This window comes from Phalacrocorax aristotelis, chromosome 21 (genome assembly GCF_949628215.1).
Source record: "Phalacrocorax aristotelis chromosome 21, bGulAri2.1, whole genome shotgun sequence".
Classification (NCBI taxonomy): Eukaryota; Metazoa; Chordata; class Aves; order Suliformes; family Phalacrocoracidae; genus Phalacrocorax; species Phalacrocorax aristotelis.
In genome coordinates this window covers 8,579,836-8,603,755 of record NC_134296.1, presented here as the reverse complement: position 1 = coordinate 8,603,755, position 23,920 = coordinate 8,579,836, and the positions used below count along the sequence as shown (strand labels likewise).

The following is a 23,920-nucleotide window of genomic DNA, read 5'->3' as shown; positions in this document are numbered from 1 at the left end:
TAGAGGAAGGCACTATGCGTCTTGCTGGGTTGGTTTCCCTGCCTTCTCGTAAGCTGTCGCGGAAACTTGCACGAGCAAAGCCTGTGCAAGCTGATGATGACAGCCACACACGGTTGAAGAGGGAGCAGATGGTGAGAGCAGAGGTACGCGCTCAGGCTGTGCGCTGGAAGCTAATGCTAATGCTGCAAAATAAAGAGTGGATTTTCTTTTTTGGGTTTAGGTGAGCGCTAAACATGACATGTGCATGTGTGCGTGAGTCTCTCGCAGGTTTTTGTCATACACCCCACCCTCCCACCCCAAAAAAACAACCCACACATGCCACGCGTTAAACAGTGGTTTTCCATTGTACTTAGACGTGCTTACATAGGTGTGTTGGTTTGTTACTTTTTTTAATGCAGAAACAGCAATACGATAGATTTAATACAGCTAGCGGTTAGACGGGTGTAGCTTTAGAGCGTCGGCTGTTTACAAAGCAACTGCACACCTTCTTTAACTCACAGTTTAAACAAATGAACTTGCAGTGCATCACACGTGCTTTGTACAGTCACGTTCCACACGGCAGGTCAGATGCTTCACCCTGCCTTGTCCTTGTTCCCCCGACTCCGACGGGACCGCCGAGGCCATCCTGGGGACAGCGCTGCTTTCTAGCAGCTGGGTTGCTTGCCTGGACGCCCCACAGACAAACAGTCATTTCCCCACTGAACCTCTTCTCAAATATTTTCCTACCCCTGCAGGCCCCACGTCCTTTGGTTCATATTTCCTTTTTTCCGGGCTTGATGCACAGGACCGACGATTTCCAGAAATAGAAACAGAGGCTGATTCAGTCCAGGCTAAACATTCTCTGACCTAAACCAAACTGTCTTCGAAGAGATAGCTGTACTGTAGGCACCACCTCGGGAACAGAAGTTGCCCTGTCATTAAAAAAAAAAAAGAAGGAAAACAAGGCATTTCAGGCTGAGGAGGCTGAACGGTGTGCTGGGGGCGGTGGGGGTTGGAAAGAAACAGTTCAGACGATTAGAGCGAGCTTAGCGTTGCAAAGCGTGCCATTATTTTTAATTTGGCAGTCAGAAGACAATAGATTCTGACACTGATTTCCTGTGTGCTGCGGGAGTTCTCGCCTCAGCATTCCTGTGCACCATTTTACTTTTGTGTCCCGTCCGCTTCGCTTTTGCGCTGTAGCTCTCCGGTTCTAGCTACGCTTCCCACCACCCCCATTACTCTTTGACAAGCCCAGCTCTCACTGTGCTTCCCTTCCCTTCCCGTATGCGCGTGCAGGGAAAAGCCCGCGCGTCTGCCACTACAGGACACGCTCTGGGAGGCAGGAGAGATGACAACGCTCCCTGACAGAGGACACAGCTGAGGGGCGGTCCGTCGGGGCTGGGGAGATGGCAGCACCTTCCCTCAGCTGCCCCATCCGAGCACGGGTGCAGGTGAGCACTGAGGAGAGACAAGCAGGCAGGAGCCGCAGAGCGAGAGAGAAAATAAAATTCACGGGTGGGTGCTACTTGCGTCTCATTTTTAGCGCAAGGGATGAATTCTCAGCACATTCTTGGAGCTGCCCCTTTGGGACTCACGGAGAAGAGGGAGGTTGGCCACGTGGTGCAGCCCAGCTCTGCTTCCCCTAAATGGTTTTACTGTTCAGGTGTTGCCTTAATCTGGCCGGTACCCCTGCAAAGAGTTTGGGATTTCTGCTGCCTCTCCGGGCCAGCCGCAGACCCTGACTTCATCGCAGCGAATGACCCTGCACTCCTCAGAGCGGTTGCCGAGTCACATCCCGCTGCCTTCCCTGCAGAACTGGTGACCCTTTTTCAGCCCTTGCCCCCTCTTCTCTCAGCTCGTTGCCCATCCCTTTATCAGTGCCGGCACCGATCCTGCCTCCAGCTCGCCCTGTCTCCACCTGCGAGCGCCCAACAGGAGCTAAATGTCTCCTCAAGGATGCACGGAAGAGACGCGCAGGCAACCCAGCACAGACCCCCTGCAAACATCTTCTTTCCATTTTCTTTCCTCTCCTGACACGAAGAGATGACTTAGGAAAAGCGTACTGCTCGCATTTCACCTGCACTGCTTCTACTTTCACTTTCGCTCTCCTTGGCAGTAATTAATAGCGGTGGCTGGGGGGGCTGGGGCATTCCCCCAAAGCGGCTGCAGTTACATCCGGGCGGTTGTGGCACTCCATTAGCTTTGTCATTTTAAATCTAAATCTTCTGGAATTGTTAGTTCTGGTCAGGAATCACCCGCACCTGCAAATTTTCTTAATGCCTACGCTTGAACCCAGCCACTGCTTAACAGCTCACCTTTATTTCTCTTCATTTAAGAATCTAAAGCTTCGTTTACTGCTTGGGTTGGAAGCAGGAGCTGTCGCTGCCTCTGAACTTTCTAACAGCCCTGTTACAATTTCAGTACTACCCGCTCCCAGTTTAGCTTTCCAGTCGATTTTCATTCTAGATTCTAAAATTTCCTTATTTTGTTTCTGATCAGGAGTCATTAATGCCTGCAGTTGATTTAGTAATGGCTGTATTTAGATTGAGCTATTAATGACTCGCAACTCTATTTATGGCATAAAAAAGGACTGCCTTTATTTTTTTTTAATTACAGATTAGGAATAATGACTGCCTGGTTTGCTCAGTAATAGCTGCGATTAAATTTAGTCACGACTCATCCCTAAATAAAATGTATTTATTTGCACTCTAACAATTTAACCTTCCCTTTACCGGTCAGGGGCACCGACAAGTGCCCGTGCGTACCTCCGCTCCCCCTGCGCCGGCTCCCCAGGGAACAGCCTCTTACCCTGACCAGAGCCTGCAGCGGCCCGTTGTCGTCCCAGCTCCTCGCCCTCGAGAAAGCGGCCACCTGAAGCGGCAGCAGATCCGCTGCTGCCCAAAGGGGATGGAAATGGCGCGGGGTAAATGATAATATGAAATGATAAATGAATGAAATGATCTCACAAGGGGGAAGAAAACCAGCAAAGCAAAAACCAAACCCCAAACAGAACACCATACCACTAAACCGTCTCACCGCCCCCTCAGCGCCCGAAACAACATCCCGGGAGAAAAAAAGCAAAGCAGGCCACAAGGGACCTTTCTAGTACAGATGCTGCCAAAGAGTGCCAAGCTCTGGAATCCTTACCTCAGGCAACGCCTCCGCTTCTCTAAACGCCAGAGCACGCCTGCCCGGGGGGCTGAGACAGCCCCAAAGCTGCGACCGCCCGAGGGAACACGGGAGCACCGACGGCAGAGAAGCCCAGGGGCAGCAAGAGCTGCCCGAGCCCAGGCTGGGGCTCTTCGACCCCCGGGCCCCGCCCCCGCCCTTCCCACAGCGCCCCGCGAAAGGGGCGGGCCGAGCCCTCCGGGGGGTGAAGGCCCCGGGAGCCGTACGAGAGCCGCCTGGAGTTCCCGGCACGGGAGGGAGGGGGGAGAGAAAACACCCAAACCGAGCCCCCCGAGCGGAGCAAACAAAGGCTTGGGCTGTTGCCGGGGGGCGGGGCCTGTCGCTAAGGGGAGAGAGCCGGCACCGCCCCCCGGGCCGTTGCCAGGGGGTGGGGCCTGTCATTACGAGGAGCTGCTGGTACCGCCCCCCCGGGCCGTTGCCAGGGGGTGGGGCCTGTCACTAAGGGGGTGTGTCCAAAGGGACGCTGGCAATGCCCCGTGAACCATCACCACGGGCAGGGCCTCTTGCTATGGAGGGTGGGGCCAGGCAGCACCAGCAACACCCCCAGGCTGTCACCAGAGGGTGGGACCTGTTGCTAACTGGGGGTGCTGGGGGGCACAGGAGCACGGCCCCGCCCCCCCAGGCCCTCGCCAGATGGCGGGGCCTGTCGCAAAGGTGGGTGGGGCCAGAGGGGTCAGACATCAGCCCGCCCGTCGCCAGGGGCGGGGCCCGTAGCTACGAGCGGGGCTAGGGATATCAGCACCACCCTCACCGGGCTATCGCAAAGGGTCAGGACCTGTGGCTAAGGGCTGTGCCTGCACGGTTCCGCCCCCCATGGTGCCTTCACCAGGTACCGGGGGCGGGGGGTGTCACTAATTGCGTGGAGAATTGAGCGCGGCAAAACGTCGCTACAGCCCGTGCACGGCTGCTGGCTGCAGTACCGCAGTTTGGTCACACGGTGACAGCAGCGAGCTAAAAGGGCGCCACTGCGCATGCGCGGCTGCCCACCTGGACTGCAAGCGTTTGGGCGGTCGGTGGAAGCAGGGGCAGAAAATAAAGCGCCACCGCGCATACGGAACTGCCTGGCTGCAGTACCGGCATCTGCTTGCACGGTGGCAGCAGCGACCAGCGAAAAAAACCTCGTCATGTGGAACGGGCGTCTCCCCATCTGCAGGACCCGATTATGCTCGATCGGTGACAGCCGCTAGCGAGGGAACTCTCCACCAGGGTAGCGCAGCTCCCGCCTGCTGTTCCGCGGTTCGGTCGCTCGGTGGCAGCAGCGAGCAGTGACACATCGTCGCCACTGCGCATGCGTCTGTTCCGGGTGCGGTACCGCACTTTGGCCGCACGGTGTCAGCAGGGTCCACCATCGCCACTCCGCATGCGCGATTCCCGGCTGCCGTAGCACAGCACGGCGGCAGCGGCACGACGTCCGTGACTCTTCTCTGGGGCAAGACCCGCGCCGGCTCTGGGTCACGTTCGCCGGGATAACGGAACTGTTACTGCGTGCGCAGAGCTCATGTTTCTCTGCACCTTCCCCACTCCCGCAGCCCCAGCAGTGTCAGTCGTTGCCTCCGCACCGCCCACCACCAAAGTGCCTCGAGCATTTTAGTCCTTCCGTCTCGACTGCTTTAAAAATCAGGTGGCCGTTACCGTCCTCCCTCCTGCCCCACTCACCCCCACCCCACGCCCTAGGGAGGAGAAGCAGCACAAACGACCTGGGGAGAAAGGTCCCCTTTCCCACCTCCCACCCCCCCGGAGTGAGCCCCATCAGTTGCTGTAGGCCTGCGGCATCAGGGCTGTGACAGGGAGAGCAGCAAGTCAACAGGTCCTAGAGGGTTAAAGAAGAAAATCAATCAGGGGAACACAGCTGCCCTTCCGAAGGCAGGCTGCCTGGGGTGAGGGGGGCAGCTGTGCGTCAGGGCACGGGGCAGCCAGGCAGACCAGGTGCCAGTGGCTGACCTGCAAAGGACTTGTGCACTGCTGAGCCTTGGGCTTCGTTGGCTTGGCAGCGCCTCGCCTCACCTCTGCACTGCCAGGACCCTGCTCTGCTCATCCTGCGTCAGCACAAGGCTTCAGCGAGCACAGAACAGGAGGCCAGGGAGAGGGAGGACGTCACCGGGGAAAAAAAGTCATGCGGGGGGGCCATGTCAGGGGAAAGCGTTTGGGAGGGCACAGACACACGCAGAGGGAGGGCGGGGGAGGAGGTGGACACCGCTGGACCGGGGCATGTCTGGGCAGACACGCCATGGGGAACATGCATGGGGATGACTGACACCAGGGGGTCCCCCCAGAATAATCCACAACGGGCAACTCACCTGGGCTAACCTGCAGCAGATGATCCGCTCCAGATAACTGACCCACTCCGGAGAATCCATTCCAGATAAGCCCCAGCAATGCCCCTCAAACTGCCAGTGTTTCACCCCAAATTTTCCCCAATTTGGGGTTTTTGGGGCGGTCGTTTGGTGGTGGTGATTTCTGGTTGGATGGCTTGGCTTTTTTTGTTGTTGGGGTTTTTGGGGGTTTGTTCCTTTGGCTTTTTTTGCTTTTCCATAAGGTCAAAGTTGGGATTGCTTTTCCAAACGGTTCACTTCTGGGTCTCTTTGGCCCTTTCCACAACACAGAAATCGGTGATTTTTGCTCCTGGTTTTGTGCATGAGAATGGTTAGCGGGGTTCCACCCCGCTTTTTTTTCCCCCCTCCTTTCCAGCTGCACAAACCCAGCAGGAGTGGGCTTTCCCAGGAGCCCCGAATTGTTTTCTTTCCCCCAAACCCGTTTGGGTGTTTTGTCTGTTTGGGGTTTTTCACCCCCCATTGCAGACCCAGACTCAGGGGCTCTGGGGCGTTTGTCTGCCCTGGCAGCAGCTCCCAGGCTGCCTACGCAGCCCCAGAGGGGGAAGTCCCCATTTGGAGGAATCGGCCCCAAATCAGGATGGGAGAAGGAGAACGGGGAAGGGGCAGCATTTGAAAACGCTTTTGTGCCTTCAGTTGCTTGGGGGAGTGGGGGTGGGGTGTGTGTCTAATTTTTAAATCCTCTCTATAAACATCTCTATCAACATGGTTTCTTTCCATTTTAAAAACCTTATATAGCATAGACATTTGCACTTGTGTGTCTACTTACACATCCTTACAGAGCACATCTATATTTTATATATACTATTGTCGTCGTTCAGCCTCAGCTGGCAACTGAACACCACGCAGCCGCTCGCTCACACCCCCCACCCCACCCCTGTGGGATGGGGAAGAGAATCGGATGAGCAAAAGAACTTGTGTGCTGACATAAGCACAGTTTAATGATTACAATAAAATGATAACGATACATGATTATGATAATAATGACAATAATGTTAATATAATAAAAGGGAAAAGGAAGGGAAAGGGAAAACAGGAAAAAAACCCACGGAAACACGAACGATACAGCCGCTCACCACCCGCCGACCGACGCTGCCCGTCCCCGAGCCGCGATTGCTCCCCCCTCCCCTGGCCAGCCCCTCCCAGGTAGCATACTGGGCATGACGTTACATGATACGGAATATCCCTTTGGTCAGTTTGAATCCGCTCTCTTAGCTGTGCCCCCTCCCCTCCCAGCTTCTTGTGCCCCCCGCAGAGCATGGGAGGCTGGACATGTCCTTGACTAGTATAAGCGCTACCCAGCAACAGCCCAAACATCTGTGTGTTATCTCAACAGGTTTTGTTTTTTTTTCCATGCTAATTTCAAAGCACAGCACTATACCAGCTAGAGTGAAGAAAATTAACTCTATCCCAGCTGAAACCATGACAGTATCCACCCCTTATTCCATATCATTGACATCATGCTCAGGTCCCATACTATTCAGTACAAATTCAATAATCCCTATCCATCTTCTCATCCTTTAACAATATATATATATACACAGATTTTTCATTTATCATTCCCCTAGTCTATGGAACACCCCTGTAAAATGCCTGTGAAATGTCCATTGAGTTCATTTAGTCCATGACTCTGGATTTCATCTCTTGTAAGGGTCCTTCTGAGAGGCGGTGTGCGTGGGGTCAGATTGTTGCATGTCAGTCCTTGTTCCATCACCGCTGCACTGGTAGTTCTTGTTCTCTCACTGCTGCACTTTGCTCGGTTCCATTAAAAGTTCATTTGCTATTATTATCAATTGGGAGATTCCCACCATGATAACATTCCATTGATATGGCGTATAGCAACCATAGTAGTGATGACATACAACATCATATAGCAATTAACAGCATATTATTCAGTTCATTGGCTGTTTTCACCCAAAATTAAATCCCCCTGAGGTACACACCGGACTCCTCCATCCTCCCTCATCACCCACCAAGTGCACCCAGGTCCTCGAGCAAATGCAATCCCACGAGTGGGTTTGCCTCTGCTGGAAACAGGAATAACCCAGACTGTCTTGCCCAGCATATTTTTTATGTGCACTACAGGGACTCTATCCCCTTCCACAGTACGTAAGGATTCTGATTGGGCAGGGCCAGCTCGCCTGGCAGATCCCCTCGTGTTGACTAACCAGGTAGCTTTTGCTAAATGTGTATCCCAGTGTTTAAATGTTCCACCCCCCATTGCTCTCAGTGTCATCTTCAATAGTCCATTGTATCTTTCAATTTTCCCAGAGGCTGGTGCGTGGTAGGGGATGTGATACACCCACTCAATGCCATGCTCTTTGGCCCAGGTGTCTATGAGGTTATTTCGGAAATGAGTCCCGTTGTCTGACTCAGTTCTCTCTGGGGTGCCATGTCGCCACAGGACTTGTTTTTCGAGACCCAGGAGAGCGTTCCAGGCAGTGGCGTGGGGGACAGGAGATGTTTCCAGCCAGCCGGTGGTTGCTTCTACCATGGTGAGAACATGGCGCTTGCTTTGGCGGGTCTGTGGGAGTGTGATATAGTCAATGTGCCAGTCAATCTCCCCATAGTCAATCTCCCCGTATTTGTATTTCAGCCATTGTCCCCCACACCACAGAGGCTTTACCCGCTTCGCTTGCTTGATTGCAGCACATGTGTCACATTCGTGGATAACCTGCGCAATAATGTCCATGGTCAAGTCCAACCCTCGATCACGAGCCCACCTGTATGTTGCATCTCTCCCTTGATGGCCTGAGGTGTCATGGGCCCACCGAGCTAGAAATAGTTCACCCTTATGCTGCCAGTCCAGATCCACCTCAGCCACTTCAATCTTGGCAGCCTGATCTACCTGCTGGTTGTTTCAATGCTCTTCAGTGGCCCGACTCTTGGGGACGTGAGCATCCACATGCCGTACCTTTACAACCAGGTTCTCTTCCTGGGCAGCAATATCTTGCCACAATGTGGCAGCCCAGATGGGTTTGCCTCTGCGCTGCCAGTTGCTTTGCTTCCACTGCTGCAGCCAGCCCCACAAGGCATTTGCCACCATCCAAGAGTCAGTATAGAGATAGAGCACTGGCCACTTTTCCCGTTCAGCGATGTCTAAGGCCAGCTGGATGGCCTCTACCTCTGCAAACTGGCTCGATTCACCTTCTCCTTCAGCAGGTTCTGCGACTTGTCCGTGTAGGACTCCATACAGCAGCCTTCCATCTCCGGTGCTTTCCCACAAGGCGACAGGACCCATCAGTAAACAGGGCATACTGCTTCTCATTTTCTGGCAGTTTGTTATACAGTGTGGCCTCTTCAGCACGTGGCACCCCCTCCTCTGGTGATATTCCAAAGTCTTTGCCTTCTGGCCAGTCCATAATCACTTCCAAGATTCCTGGGCGACTGGGGTTTCCTACTCGAGCCCGCTGGGTGATCAGTGCGACCCATTTACTCCACGTAGCATCAGTTGCATGGTGTGTGGAGGGGACGTTCCCTCTGAACATCCAGCCCAGCACTGGCAGTCGGGGTGCCAGGAGCAACTGTGCCTCAGTACCAACCACTTCTGAAGGAGCTCGGACCCCTTCATATGCTGCCAATATCTCTTTTTCAGTTGGGGTATTCCGGGCTTCAGACCCTCTGTATCCCCGACTCCAAAACCCTAGGGGTCGACCCCGGGTCTCCCCAGGTGCTTTCTGCCAGAGGCTCCAGGTAGGGCCATTCTCCCCAGCTGCAGTGTAGAGCACATTTTTTATATCTTGTCCTGCCCGGACTGGCCCAAGAGCTACTGCATGAACTATTTCTCGTTTAATCTGTTCAAAGGCTTGTTGTTGCTCAGGGCCCCATTTGAAATCATTCTTTTTCCAGGTCACTTGATAGAGAGGGCTCACGATCAGACTGTAGTGTGGAATATGCATTCTCCAAAAACCCACGACGTCCAAAAAAGCTTGTGTTTCCTTTTTGCTGGTTGGTGGAGACATGGCTGTTATTTTGTTGATCACATCCATGGGGATCTGACGACGATCATCTTGCCATTTTATTCCCAAGAACTGGATTTCTCGTGCAGGTCCCTTTACTTTACTTTGTTTTATGGCGAAACCAGCTTTCAGGAGGATTTGAACTATTTCCTTTCCTTTCTCAAAAACTTCTTCCGCTGTATTGCCCCACACAATGATGTCATCAATGTATTGTAGGTGTTCGGGAGCTCCACCTTGTTCCAAAGCATTATGGATCAGTCCATGGCAAATGGTAGGGCTGTGTTTCCACCCCTGGGGCAGTCGATTCCAGGTGTACTGGACCCCCCTCCAAGTAAAAGCAAACTGTGGCCTGCACTCTGCTGCCAGAGGGATTGAGAAGAATGCATTAACGATATCAATTGTGGCATACCACTTGGCTGCCTTGGACTCCAGTTCGTATTGAAGTTCTAGCATGTCTGGCACAGCAGCACTCAACGGTGGAGTGACTTCGTTCAGGCCACGATAGTCTACTGTTAGTCTCCACTCTCCATTAGACTTCTGGACTGGCCATATGGGACTGTTAAAGGGTGAGTGGGTTTTACTGATGACTCCTTGGCTCTCCAGTTGACGAATGAGCCCGTGGATGGGGATCAGAGAGTCTCTGTTGGTGCGATATTGCCGCCGGTGCACTGTTGTGGTGGCGATCGGCACCTGTTGTTCTTTGACCTTCAGCAACCCTACAACAGAAGGGTCCTTCGAGAGACCGGGCAAGGTAGACAGCTGTTTAATTTCCGCTGTCTCCAAGGCGGCTACACCAAAAGCCCACTTGTAACCTTTTGGGTCCTTGAAATACCCTCTCCTGAGGTAGTCTATGCCAAGGATGCACGGAGCCTCTGGGCCAGTCACAATGGGGTGCTTCTGCCACTCATTGCCAGTGAGGCTCACTTCGGCCTCCAGTACAGTTAGCTCTTGGGATCCCCCTGTCACTCCAGCAATGCTGATGGGTTCTGCCCCTATACAGTTTGATGGCATTAAGGTGCACTGCGCGCCAGTGTCCACTAAAGCTTTATACTCCTGTGGGTCAGATGTGCCAGGCCATCGGATCCACACAGTCCAGTAAACCCGGTTATCCCTTTCCTCCACCTGGCGGGAGGCAGGGCCCCCCTAGTCCTGATCATAGTATTCATCACTCACTCCCGGTAAATATGAATCACGGGTGTCTCTGTTAAGATCAGTCAGGCCATCAGCACTTCTGCTCCTCTGTCTGGAGAATTGCTTACGGGAAACTGGAGCAGCAGCTCTCCTGGAGAAACTCCCGAGTAATTGTTCTCCCTTGCAGCTCACGTACCCGTGCCTCTAAGGCTGAGGTAGGTTTTCCATCCCACTTCTTCATGTCCTCTCCGTGATCACGCAGGTAAAACCATAGGGCGCCCCGTCGTGTGTATCCCTTCTCTTGAGCCAAGGGACGCTTACTCCTAATGGCTGAGATACTGGTCCGTACTGGTGGGGAGTAGGACATACCTTCTTTGAGTTGCTGGAACTCTCGGGACAGTTTCTCAACAGCAGAGACGAGCGAGGAAGAGAGATTCGCTTCATATTCCCGGAGTTTATCAATCAAGTCAGCCACCGTTGGTGTCTCGTCATCTTTCCAGGACATCACTGCCAATGAGTTTTCATACGAGGATGGTGCGCTCCATACAAACTTCCGCCACATGGGTCGTGTGCACTCAGCTTCATCTGGATCTTTGGAGGACCGTTGATCGTCCAGGTCACCATAAACCACCTCAAGCACGGCTAATTCCCTTAGATGCTGAATGCCTTTCTCCGTGGTCATCCATTTTCCTAGGCGAAATACAATATCTTCTTTGAAGGGATACCTCTCTCTCACCGTGGACAGGAGCCGCCTCCAGAGGCTGAGGGCTTGTGTTCCTTTTCCAATTGCTTTATCAATGCCCCCTTCCCTAGAGAGGGATCCCAGTTGTTTGGCTTCCTTCCCCTCTAATTCCAAACTACTGGTGCCATTATCCCAGCATCGGAGCAGCCAGGTGATAACGTGTTCACCTGAATGACGCCCGAAATCTTTCCGTATATCCCGCAACTCACTCAAGGATAGAGATCGGGTAGTTTCCGTTTCTTGTACACATGCTTCCTCCTCCTCCTCTTCTCGCGATGGCCCTGGTTCCTCGTAATCTCTTTCTAAACGAGTTGACATTCTCTTCCATGATTTCTTCTTGCGTATAGGGGCGACTGATACTGGCACAGGTTGGTCCTCTGGTTTAGCTGCAACGCTTGGCACTGGGGTTTGAGTAGCTGCAGCGTCTGTCGCGGGGGTTTGGGTGGCCGCAGTGCTTGTCGCGGGGGTTGGGGCAGCTGCGGCGTCTGTCGCGGCGGGTTTGGGTGGCCGCAGTGCTTGTCACTGGGGTTGGAGCAGCTGCAGTATCTGTCGTGGGGGTTTGAGTGGCCGCAGTGCTTGTCGCGGGGGTTGGAGTAGCTCCCTTCTCTTTCCCCTGGGGGTACTGAATAGTGTTAAATAGGGCTCGATAGGCATAAGCCAGACCCCAGCACATGGCAGTGATTTGTATCTCTCTGGAATTGCCAGGGTGACAACATACTTCCTCCAAATGTTCTACTAATTTTTCAGGATTCTGCACTTGTTCAGGGGTAAAGTCCCACACCACGGGGGGTGCCCACCGTCTTAGGCATTTGCCCATACTTTCCCACATACCCTGCCACGCATAGCTATCGAGCCTTGGGACCAATCTCTGGATTATATTCTTACCTTGCTTACTAACCTTAGACAGATCTGATACCCCCCGCCCAAGCAGTATCAACAGATGTATCTTAACTACACAAGGATGTTCAAGATACTGAGAAGTTGTTGTAATGAAGGAGGAGACATTACATAAGATAGTAGCTACGGTGCCATTCTGTATTTCCTCCATAAAAAACTCCTCAGAGGAGGAGGTATAATTGCTAATTGCCTCCATGAGGTGGTAGCTGTAGTACAGTAACGGCTTCCACGCAAAACCTAAATAACCGATAACGGTCAAGGCCAGTGTTTTAATAACAAGTCTCCTAGGCAAAATATCTCTAATCACTGCAGAGCACAGCAAACTGACAAAACCAACAGCAAGTTTTAACATGTACTTTACAATCAGCATGGTAATGACTGGACAAACTAATACTGAGAGCAGATGAATCAATGCTGTGACCAGCAACTGTTATTATCTCAAACCCTTCGTGACCCACGTTGGGCGCCAAAAATAGACTGTCGTGGTTCAGCCTCAGCTGGCAACTGAACACCACGCAGCCGCTCGCTCGCCCCCCCCCCACCCCTGTGGGATGGGGAAGAGAATTGGATGAGCAAAAGAACTTGTGGGTTGAGATAAGCACAGTTTAATGATTACAATAAAATGATAACGATACATGATTATGATAATAATGACAATAATGTTAATATAATAAAAGGGAAAAGGAAGGGAAAGGGAAAACAGGAAAAAAACCCACGGAAACACGAACGATACAGCCGCTCACCACCCGCCGACCGACGCTGCCCGTCCCCGAGCCGCGATTGCTTCCTCCCTCCCCTGGCCAGCCCCTCCCAGTTAACATACTGGGCATGACGTTACATGATACGGAATATCCCTTTGGTCAGTTTGAATCCGCTCTCTTAGCTGTGCCCCCTCCCCTCCCAGCTTCTTGTGCCCCCCGCAGAGCATGGGAGGCTGGACATGTCCTTGACTAGTACAAGCGCTACCCAGCAACAGCCTAAACATCTGTGTGTTATCTCAACAGGCTGTTGGTTTTTTTTCCATGCTAATTTCAAAGCACAGCACTATACCAGCTAGAGTGAAGAAAATTAACTCAATCCCAGCTAAAACCATGACAACTATCTATTTACATTTCCATATAATACCTGTTTAAACTTAGCTATTATATGTACACTTACACCTATTTAGGCTATTTACACTTACACAGAATATCTATTTGCACATACCTGTTTATAGACTTCCGTATCAATACATATATAAAACACCTATTTAGACTAGCTATCTGCTTACTTATACTTTTTGATACTTCAATCTTTTTTGACTTCTCTATTTAGACATCTACTTACAATTATACCTATTCAGACTTATTTCACTCTGTATAACCTCTATTTAGATTACACATCTACTTAGACTATGTAACACACAGTAAGTGTAGATGCTCGCTCTAGTCAGACTTTCTTCTGTTTTGAATTCCTTCATCTATCCTTTTTCTTAATTTTAAACTCCTTTATTTTTAATTTAGAAATGTAGACAGTCAAGTTACTTTTGTGTTTTAAAACCCTATATCTCGATGTAGAATTTTTTATATCCTGAAATCCATTATGTAATATAGGAGAGATAAGGTTTTATCTTAAAATCCCTTTATACATCTATAAATATTATTTTTCAATATATATAAAATAAGAGGTTCTTCGATAGTTCAGTGCCTCATGCCCATATTTACTGTTTTTAAGATTTCTTGTAATACCCCCCTGAATCTTCAGGCATTTTTTGGGCTGCAACTCCCCTTTTGGGGGGGAACCCCTAGATGACCCACACACACACTGACCTGTTCCTTTGATGCATTATCAGCTCCCCCAGTGACGCCAGGGTGCCCCACATGACATCATCACACACCCCCGGGACTCCCCCTATTTTTTTCACCCCCAAGCGGGGCACTGAACAAGGGAATCTGCTCCAACCTGCAGCTCATTACTTTAATAGTGCCATTTACAAAGATACACACACACGCCCCTCCCACCCCACCCCCCAAAAAAAGGGGAGCTCTGCTAAAACCTAAAAGGTGGGGCAGCCCCCCAAACAGCTGCAGCCCCCCAGCAGAACTGCTGCTAAACTGCCAGGAAAACACGCATCGATAGCAAGACAGAAATAAAATACTTAAGAGCACTCCCTCAGAATATCAGGGGGAAAAAAAAACCCAAAACATTCAGTCACCTCTCTTGTTGAAGATTTACAACAAATACGTAACTGCTTAAATACACCTAGTAAATTGTAATGAAGGAAACTTGACATAGAAATTTTTTTGGTAGATTTAAATGGACACTGAATCCTCTCATAGAAAGACCAACTGGATTCCACTCCTTTGTGAGATGGTTTATCCCTTCCCTAGGAGTAAGTGAACTTGAAAAAGCTATATTCAATATATCTGGAAAGACAGAGAAATTAGCAAATTTTATAGCACGTTGGTTATTAACACTGCAAAAAGGTGTTGCAGAGTTGTCTAAAATTACCCTGCAGAACCGTATGGCATTAGACATGATTTTAGCTTCTCAAGGAAGAGTTTGCACTATCCTAAATACTAGCTGTTGTATGTATACTGACTGTTCAGGAGAGTTATTAACTGACGTACATAAAATCTGGGAAGTTAGTGCTACAATGCAAGAGATACAAAAGGATGACACCTCTTGGGGATTTTCAGAAACACTGGCTTGGCTGACCTCTTGGTTTCCGAATCTATCCATATGGCTTAAGGAGGCATTAGCCATTATTGTGGTTGTAATCCTCGCAATTGTTTGTTTAATTGTTATCTTCCAATGTACGATTACTTGTATGACTAAATCAATTACCTGATGCGAAAAGAGAATGTGGAAATATAGATAATTGCAGGGATGCAATAAACACAAAAGGAGGGAATGTTAAGAGATATTAGACTTAGATATTTAGAATAGGTGTTTAGAATAGGAAAGAGATGAATCTGTTCAATATTGTTATACCAGTTGTGTGATCACAGGTGTATACCTATTCTTTTCGGTCCATGCAGACTACTGCTCGTTCTGGCCCCTCTACAGCCCCAGCCATGGCTGGATTAATCACCAGCAAAGCTTATCAATAGAAAGAATAAATACAGAGAACTATAGTTGGACACGAAGATTAATTGCTGACTGTAATATCTCTGTTAACTAAATATAGGTATATAGATGAGGTATGTAGATGAATAAGTAGATGAATAAGGGTTGGAAGGTCAACTTCTAAGAAATCAGGAAAGTTAAACAAGACATCGCGTGCACATTCTAACAAGAAGATCAAAGGACCAACAATGGACCAATAAGGCTCGTGACCAGAAGCAGAACCGAGACGAGGATGACAAGAACTTGCTGAAGGTGGAAAAATAAGAACTTCTAACTGACCAGAAAAGAGAGGAGTTGAGAACACAGTGGCAGCTTACGATGGACTTTGACAATGACATAATTGTCAGGGAAACCTATATAACCTGAAGGCTGTGTCTTGTTAGTTGCCACACACTGAGGTGGCCCAACTCTGAGTTGTGGTTCGTAAAGCAAACCTAGTGGCACCCGCGATCTTGAGAAATTCTTCAACAGGCAGCCAGCACAGAACCTGCAAAACTGAAGATAAATGCTTCAATGGAATTGTCATAAAAACCTTGTTAAAAACAACATCCTCGCCCACAACTGCCTCACCTTCTCGGACTTCTTATCAGCATGCCACCCATGCCTCCCCTCTGAAGCCTCTGTGGAGCACCTACAAAACCCAAGCAAAAAGGCACCTGCTGAGATACTGCAGAAGTCTCAGGATCCCCACACCAATCGCCATCTCACACACCTTTACCCCGACAGCTCACCTGCCTGGCCTCCATCAGCTCTGATTGCCACGTTCAGCCTTGCCCACCACCTGCAAAACCCAAACATGCGTTGCTCATAACTTCACCAGCAACGCAACACCTCAGAAAGAGCCTCTTCAGCCCACCCATCACCACTCGCCTCCAGTGCCCAGATCACACTTCACTCATCACATGGCACCCTCAAATGAAAACACCATAATGGAGACATAGAGCCATTAGTCACATTTTCCCTCTATATACACACACAACACCACAACTCACCTTTTTACGGTGCTCTACTAGGCTCTGTTCTGACACCCCACACATCCTGCAGCATCTGCAAAAACAGTACAATTGAACAAGTCACCCACATGTAGACACACAGACAGCATAACAAATTCCACAGGTCTTAAGCCCATGTAGGAACACCATCTAGAGCCCAACTATAGCCTGCCATTGAAAGAAATACATTAAATCGAACATTAAGCCCTACGCACATACAAGCTCAAATGGCTTTGAGATGCCCTCTGCTCAGCTAGCACTCTAGCTGCCTCTCCCAGACAGCTATGGTCACCCCCTCGGCATCCACAAAACACTACAAAAATCATTGTCCTCACCCGCTGCCAACAGCTACTCGGTCCGACAAGGGTTGTATGGGCTTTGCCAGAACAGCCTATGTGTATTAAGATTAACCATACGCTCTTATAGCTACTCTTTCCCTAACTCTAGCATCGCAACACCCCCACCTGGAGCAACTCTGACACAGACGTGCAGAGACCAACACAGCAAAAAACTACAAATCTTGTGACCCAGACACGTAAGAAAACTTTCACCAAGAAGACTGACTCCTGGAGACACCATCAGGCGAGAAGATCGATGGGGCCATGAAGAAGGATCTACAGCATCCACAAAGAAATTGCACATAATCGCCTGTGAGTAAACAAGAAGTCCAAAACCAGGAGGACACATGCATGACAAGCCAGGCTTAAAGACCTAAGAACGTTAAGATGTAGGGAAGAAGTCCCAGAAAAGGGAAGATGGATGATGGGATAGAGTGTAACCTCAGCAAGTTTGCTGATGATACCAAGCTGGGAGGAGCGGCTGATACACCAGAGGGCTGTGCTGGCATCCAGCGAGACCTGGCCAGGCTGGAGAGCTGGGCTGAGGGGAACCTCATGGAATTCAGCAAGAGCAAGTGCAAGGCCCTGCCCCTGGGGAGGAACAACCCCACACACCAGTACAGGTTGGGGGCTGACCTACTGGAAAGTGGCTCTGTTGAGAAGGACCTGGGAGTGCTGGGGGGCAGCGAGGTGACCCTGAGCCAGCACTGGGCCCTTGTGGCCAAGAAGGCCAACGGTGTCCGGGGGGGCATTAAAAGGAATATGGCCAGTAGATCGAGAGAGGTTATCCTCCCACTCTACTCTGCCCCAGTGAGACCGCATCTGGAGTACTGCGTCCAGCTTTGGGCTCCCCAGTTCAAGAAGGATGTGGAACTGCTTGAGCAAATCCAGTGGAGAGCTACCAAGATGATCAGGGGACTGGAGCATCTCTCTTGTGAGGAAAGGCTGAAAGACTTGGGTTGGTTTAGCCTGGAGAAGACTGAGGGGGTAGATCTCATCAATGCTTATAAATATCTAAAGGGTGGGTGTCAGGATGAAGGGACTAGACTCTTTTCAATAGTGCCCAATGACAGGACAAGGGGCAATGGGCACAAGTTGGAACATGGGAAGTTCCAGCTAAACATGAGAAAAAATTTATTTACTGTGCGGGTGCCAGAGCAGTGGCACAGGCTGCCCAGGGAGGTTGTGGAGTCCCTTCCCTGGAGACATTCAAAACCCGCCTGGATGTGTTCCTGTGCCCCCTGCTCTGGGTGTGCAGGCTCAAGCATGCGGGGTTCGACAAGAAGATCTCCAGAGGTCCATTCCAACCCCTACCATTCTGTGATTCTGTGAAAAGGGCTCCAGATAATCGAGACTTCTCTTCTACAGCAATGCTGAGGCTGCCTTAATCACCACCACAGAAAGATGACCATCTATAAAGTTCTAATATTCGAGACACAGAAGATAGATCTGTGCATTAGACAAATAATGCAAGCAAGCAAGCTCTCAGCATTATGCTGATGAGCCAAGGCTCATGAGAGCCTCAATATTGCTACTGATGTGCCTAACGGACAGATCAAACAATAGAGACATCGAGACCTGAGTAAGGTATGGTATGGGACACATAAGACAAACTACAAAACCACATGGTAACACAGACTAAGTCTGTGCTTCTTTTTAAAGGGCTCCTTTAAAAAGGCCTTATAGGCTACATAGGATGGCGCAGCAATCACCCAGATCCTCTTCATCATCTGCAAACATAGAGTGCCATCACTCAGCGTCACACCACTCAACTCTGACCTCTTCCGCAACGACAGCCCCTCGGAAGCGCCGTGAGCTCCCGCTCCCCCACGCTCTAATGAGGCTGGATGTCGTGGCCGCCACCACCTACGGTGCCTAGAGAACCAGAGAGACAAGGTGACCCCTGCGCCTGGAAGCGGCCGCCCGCTCACAAACAATTCCACACCTCAAAAGTGACCGCTGCTACGGTTTCCTGTTCATCGCTCACCTTGCCCGACAAGCTCGGGGCAGACATCCCGCTTTGCATGTAGTTTTGTGAGACCCTTCACACCTTCAAAGCAGAGCATTAACTAGTCATGTAGCTGCTCACAGCAACACAATCTCTCCACAGTCACGTGCCGACCTACCTTCTCATGACACTCTGTTGCCCCCTGCCTCCTGTGTCCGGCTCCCTACTGTGCAACTGCAGCAACAAGAAAACCAAGTCAACGGGATGCTGGCAAATATCTTAACTAACAGCAAACCTTGCCCATTTGACTTCCCCACTCCACTAACCTGGCAAATCCTTCCTTTGCACTCCCATCTGTGATGTTAAGTCATCATCAGAGAGTCCCAGAAGACTACACACAGTAATACTTGTAAGTATACACCCTTCCCTCTTCTTTTGCCTACCCTAATAGCCACATCCCACACTCATCCTTTCCCCTAGCACTCTCACACGGCTTCCCTCACCTCCTGAGCCCTGCCTCTGGGTTAAGTGGCCACATCAGGCACAACCCTCATATAGTTAGTCCATCTCCAATGACTCAGGGACCTTAACCTTCGATCCCAGGCCCACCTCAAGACAAATAGGGAGAGGCACACAGATGTTGTATATTGCTTTCCAAAAGCAAGAGTCCAGCATGCAAAACAGACACATCCCTTTGGCTGTCTCACTTGGCAACACAGAGACCCCAAAAACACTAAACCAAAACAACCAACTAGCCTCCTCCATCACAACCCATGATACCCTCTGCTCACCTTCACTCGATGGCATGACACAGCGACTCAGAGATCTCAGACACCTTGCAACTACAGAACTAGTGCTAAACACACAACAGATAAATGAGGAGAGCATAACTACCATCACCGATACTGGAGCAAGTCTCATTGGACATGCAAGGAAAAACACAAAAAGGGAATCACAGAGAAAGCTTGCACACCTGTCACTCAAGGACTCCCCTGGCTCCCACACAGCCCTAGATGTCTGAGGTCCAAGGGTCACCCAGCCCTGCTCACCTTCTCCCTTGGTACAGCCACAGCCTGGTGATACTCAGCCTCTGCTCCTCCCTAGGCTCACACTAACCCCCTCCACAGCCACCCAGGGTAGGGCACCACCCCTTTTCCAGGGAGGAGCTGGCACCATCAGCCCCACTGCCCGCACCTGGGGCTCCTCCATCCAGACCCCGCCCACAGCTGAGGCGCAGCAGCAACGGGGGTCCCCCTCCCCTCACCCCCACAGTGCACCACCTCCTCCCCTGGGCTCCATCACAGCCCCTTGCCCCACGCAAAGGCAGCGCAAACGCAGCCCTGAGGGCAAAGGAGACGATGAGTGTTTATTCAGCTGCACACATAACAAGTCTCAGGAGCAAGTCTGCTCTGGGGCCACCATGTCAGCTCCTGGAGCAATGGGCTGCAGATCCCTTTTCTGGGTCACCAAAAGGCAAAGGATGACTCCTGGGGCAAACCGAAACCAGCTGATTGTGAAGAGCACCAAAAAGCACCCAGAAAACTCTGGGAGATGAGAAAAATCCTAAATGGAGGACTTTGAAGCCCTCTGCAGGACAAGCACAGGGCACAGAGGCTCACCAGAAGGTACATGGAGGGCTCAGGGCACAAAATGTGAACTGAGAGTTCTGGGGTATACCAGAAATGCAAACAGTAAAACGTATACAAAAACGTATGCCTCCAAATTTCAGGACATCAGAAAGCAAGCCAGGGAGCCCTATGGTGCACCTAGATGAAAAAGGTGGTTCCTGCAGGGCAAGTACAAGGCCCTGGGGAGTATGGGAAGGCAAGTGGAAAACCATAAGGCATATATCTCTACAGCTTTATCATGTGTGTGTCTGCCTGCCTGCCTGTTTCTCTCTTCCACCTTGTTGGCATTGTTCCCACCACTTTATCCTCACCTTCATTATCGAATATCTCAAGCAAGGACAGCATGAAAGCTCCCACTTTTTAGTAACTGGCTTTAATTTACTTGCCTTGCCAGATGTGCAGTGGCTGCTGGGGAATTGAAAAAAAAAAAAAAAAAGTCTGAAAAAGTCCTGGGCATTACCAGGAGGGATATGGCCAATGATAGGACAAGAAGCTACTGTTTCACATCTCCAGAAAACCTTGGTGAATCCTCATTCTCAGTACTGTATGCTGTCACATTCTCCACATCTTATGAAGGGCAAAGTTTTGAGCTGGAATGGTACAAAGCTACTATCTTGTATATGGTGAGCCTAAACAGCCTGCAGTTTCTAACATCCCTAACACTGCAGGGCATGAGAGGAATGGACTGCAGAAAGAGGCAAGAGGTATGTGCTCCTCCTAAATAGCATCTCCTTTTCCCAGTGTTAGGGACAAAATGCTGGTGTAGACATACAGCAATAGCTCCAGCACAGTAGGATTTTCTGTATGTTCTTAGGACATGTGATACAGAGAAGAATGGAATGGACAAGTGATGTTTTAATTACTTTGACAGCCTCTGTCTTGTGGACCGTTCTTCTGAATCAGTTTCCTTGTATCGTAGACCTTTCTCCACTGAAGCAGTAAATGCCAATCCCAATGTTTGAAACCCTGAAATGATTAGGAATGCCATAATTATATTGCAGGGGAAGACATATCTGTAAATTTTTGAGTCCCTAAACATAATATAGGTCAGAAATCAGCCAGAACCCCTAGGGCACTCTCCACTGCGCAGCTTTCCAGCAACTCTGCCCCAAGCCTGGAGTGTTGCACGGGGTTGTTGTGGCCATGATGCTGTATGGTTCAAGCGATTACCTAAGGGTTTGTCTATAATTATAGCAAGCTGGCCAGCCTGAGAATTTCACACATGGGTGTGTTTCTTTGGCATGTGTTTTGTCCTTTTCCACAAAATGGTTTGTTGATAGTTTTTAAATGTGTCCATAATTGAGCACCAAAGGAGCATATGGGGCACACCTGCAAATTTTCAGTACTTATATTACTGTAGGACATGCATAATTATTTTCAAGATTCATCATTGTAAAACACGAAACTGTTTAAAAAGCAACAGACTAAACATATTAGTTCATTTCCTCTAAAAGTGCAGCACAGAGAAACTATGAATGTCAACATGATGACTCACACTGCAGGTGCTGTTTACAGTCCTTTTTTTGTTGGTGTTGTGAGATTAGGAAAATCACCTTTTCCTACCAAAAAAGAAAAGAACCAAAAGATAGCCCTAGGACCACAGGCACACGCACTAAAATACACAGGAAGAATCCACAACTGCGACAAGATGGCACAAAAGCACGCTTCCGTACCTTGCGGGCACCAAGCGTCGCACAGCTGCACACGGGCAGCACGACGTGGCCTAAGCGAGATTCTTCCAGCACGCCAAAGTGAAGATTTGCGCCAGGCGGTCCCCCACGCCACGCGCCGCCCGGGGCCCCTGCAGGCCCCGCCCAGCGCCGGGCGGGGCCGCCGCCGGCCCGCGCATGCGCAATGCGGCGACTGACGCCTCTGACAGGCCGCAGAGCCGCACCGCGGCAGTGGGGGGCAGTAGAGACCGGCCGGTGCCCGAGCCGCGAGCCGCCCGCAGCGCGGGGGATGGGGGATGGGGGATGGGGGCCCGGCAGCAGCGAACACAGACAGGCTCTGCTGACGGCCACCGAGCACCGAGCCTCACCTCACCTGCTCCCGCAAGGCCGGGGAGCTCGCGCAAAGCGCGCCGCCGGGTCCCAAGCGCTGTCCAGCGGCCGTGGCGCGGGCGGCTGCGGCGCGCATGCGTTCTGCTGTCACGGCCCCAGAGCGGGCTCGCGCGCCCGGCTCCGCAAGGAGCGGAGGGATTTCACTGGCGTGTTTACGCAAGGCTGGGTGCGTGCTCTGGAGCGGTACCGCCTATAAAAATAGTAATTCCTATTAAATGGGATGTTTACAGTATTATGTAACGTCCATTCTCCCTTACTGGGTGATTGCAAAGCTTGTTACAACGTTGTAGTTGTGATTGTGATTGCTTCTATATTCCTTTGATGCATTAAAAGTATGATAGACAAGTTACTGAAATTATATACTGCTTATGAAAAGCAGTGAGACTTATGAGACTCATGAAAAAGGCCTCATAGTCTCAAAGGGGGGAAAAAATTATGGTCTGTGGAAAATGCAGTTTTCCACTGAGTAATACCAATGGACCATGTGAGCCTGGCAAAACAGAATCTGGTGGTCAGAGGAAGGCACAGAGAGATAGGGAAGCATTTGTTTTATTACTATATCCTTGAAGAACTGAGAGATAAAAGGGAACATCCTGCCTCAGAAGGCACTGAAAGGTGGTTGATAAAGTGTGAGGTCAGGGAGGACAACTGATTGGGAGGTTTATGCATGTTGATAAGAACAAAAACTACGTGTCCTTCAGATGAACTATCCTCATTATAATACTACAAATCACACCCATAGGTCAGAAAGGCCCCTTACTCAAATAAGCCCCTTACTCTCTGAGCATGCGTGGTAAATTTAAAGGGAGCCGTACCTTTAAGGTGAAGTGAGAAACAAACTAACCAATGATCAGCTTGGGGGGGTGGGGATATTGGCTGTGACTGACACATTGAACTGTATAAATACCTTGTAGTTTCTTGGTGCGGGGTGCTAGCTTTGCGGAGTTACCACCCAGCACCCATGAAATTAATAAAATACCTCTGCTCTGTGTGTAGTTTGGCATTTTGCACACTGGGCGAATGAACCCGCTTTTTGGGAAAACACAAGCATCTACACTGTTAGGCCGTAATCAAGTGAGAGCAGCTGAGCACCGCAGGCCACTGTGCGCATGTGTAAACCAGCTGGCTGCAGTGCTGACGTGCACCCAGGGAAAGGCAGCGCTGCGTGCACGTGTCACGCCCATGCCGCCCAGCTGCAGAGCTGCGTAAAAACCACGTGATGGGAAGAGCAGGCCAACCAGATGACATGCCTCCTGTGCCATGGGACGGTGGCGCAGCACCAGAGCACAGAGGAGGAAGGGAAGCAGTGGGCGTCCTCAGTGAAAATGTGCACGCATCATCCAAGTGCCTGCAGCGCCGACTTCTGATGGCGCAATGGCACCCATGAGCACGGTGTGCGGTGCTGCACATGTGTGCCTGCTGGGCTCCGACGGAGTGAGGGCAGCTGCGAGTGCGCTGGGCTGCACAGACCGGAGCTTGCTGGCTGCAGTACAGCAGTACAGTTACGCGCGGGCTCCGAAGAGCTCTGCTCACTCACATGTGTAGGAGCACCCTAAGTCCCCAAGTCACGGTGTACCACTCCTGTGCCCGCTGCTCCTGCACAGTGCCCCGGGGATGGG

At 50.7% G+C, this 23,920-nt stretch overlaps 2 long non-coding RNA genes across 14 annotated transcripts in view; both read right to left on the bottom strand.

Moving 5' to 3' along the window:
* Nucleotides 1–756: 756 nt before the first annotated feature.
* Nucleotides 757–5,823, bottom strand: LOC142067310 (uncharacterized). 2 transcript variants are annotated; one of them, XR_012663981.1, is made up of 2 exons: nucleotides 5,466–5,823; nucleotides 757–911 (listed from the first exon to the last, which is right to left on the bottom strand). It is a non-coding gene; the product is annotated as an uncharacterized LOC142067310 (long non-coding RNA). The 2 variants fall into 2 exon arrangements; XR_012663982.1 differs by lacking the exon at nucleotides 5,466–5,823 and adding an exon at nucleotides 3,127–4,503.
* Nucleotides 5,824–12,198: 6,375 nt separating this feature from the next.
* LOC142067308 (uncharacterized) overlaps nucleotides 12,199–23,920 on the bottom strand; it is a 78,756-nt gene continuing 67,034 nt past the window's right edge. For 3 of the 12 annotated variants that reach the window (XR_012663976.1, XR_012663968.1, XR_012663978.1), the window contains 4 exons: nucleotides 16,328–16,382; nucleotides 16,067–16,116; nucleotides 15,906–15,966; nucleotides 12,199–15,830 (listed from right to left, as the gene is read on the bottom strand). This is a non-coding gene — a long non-coding RNA (uncharacterized LOC142067308). The other 9 variants (XR_012663974.1, XR_012663972.1, XR_012663973.1 and 6 more) reach the window with 9 other exon arrangements.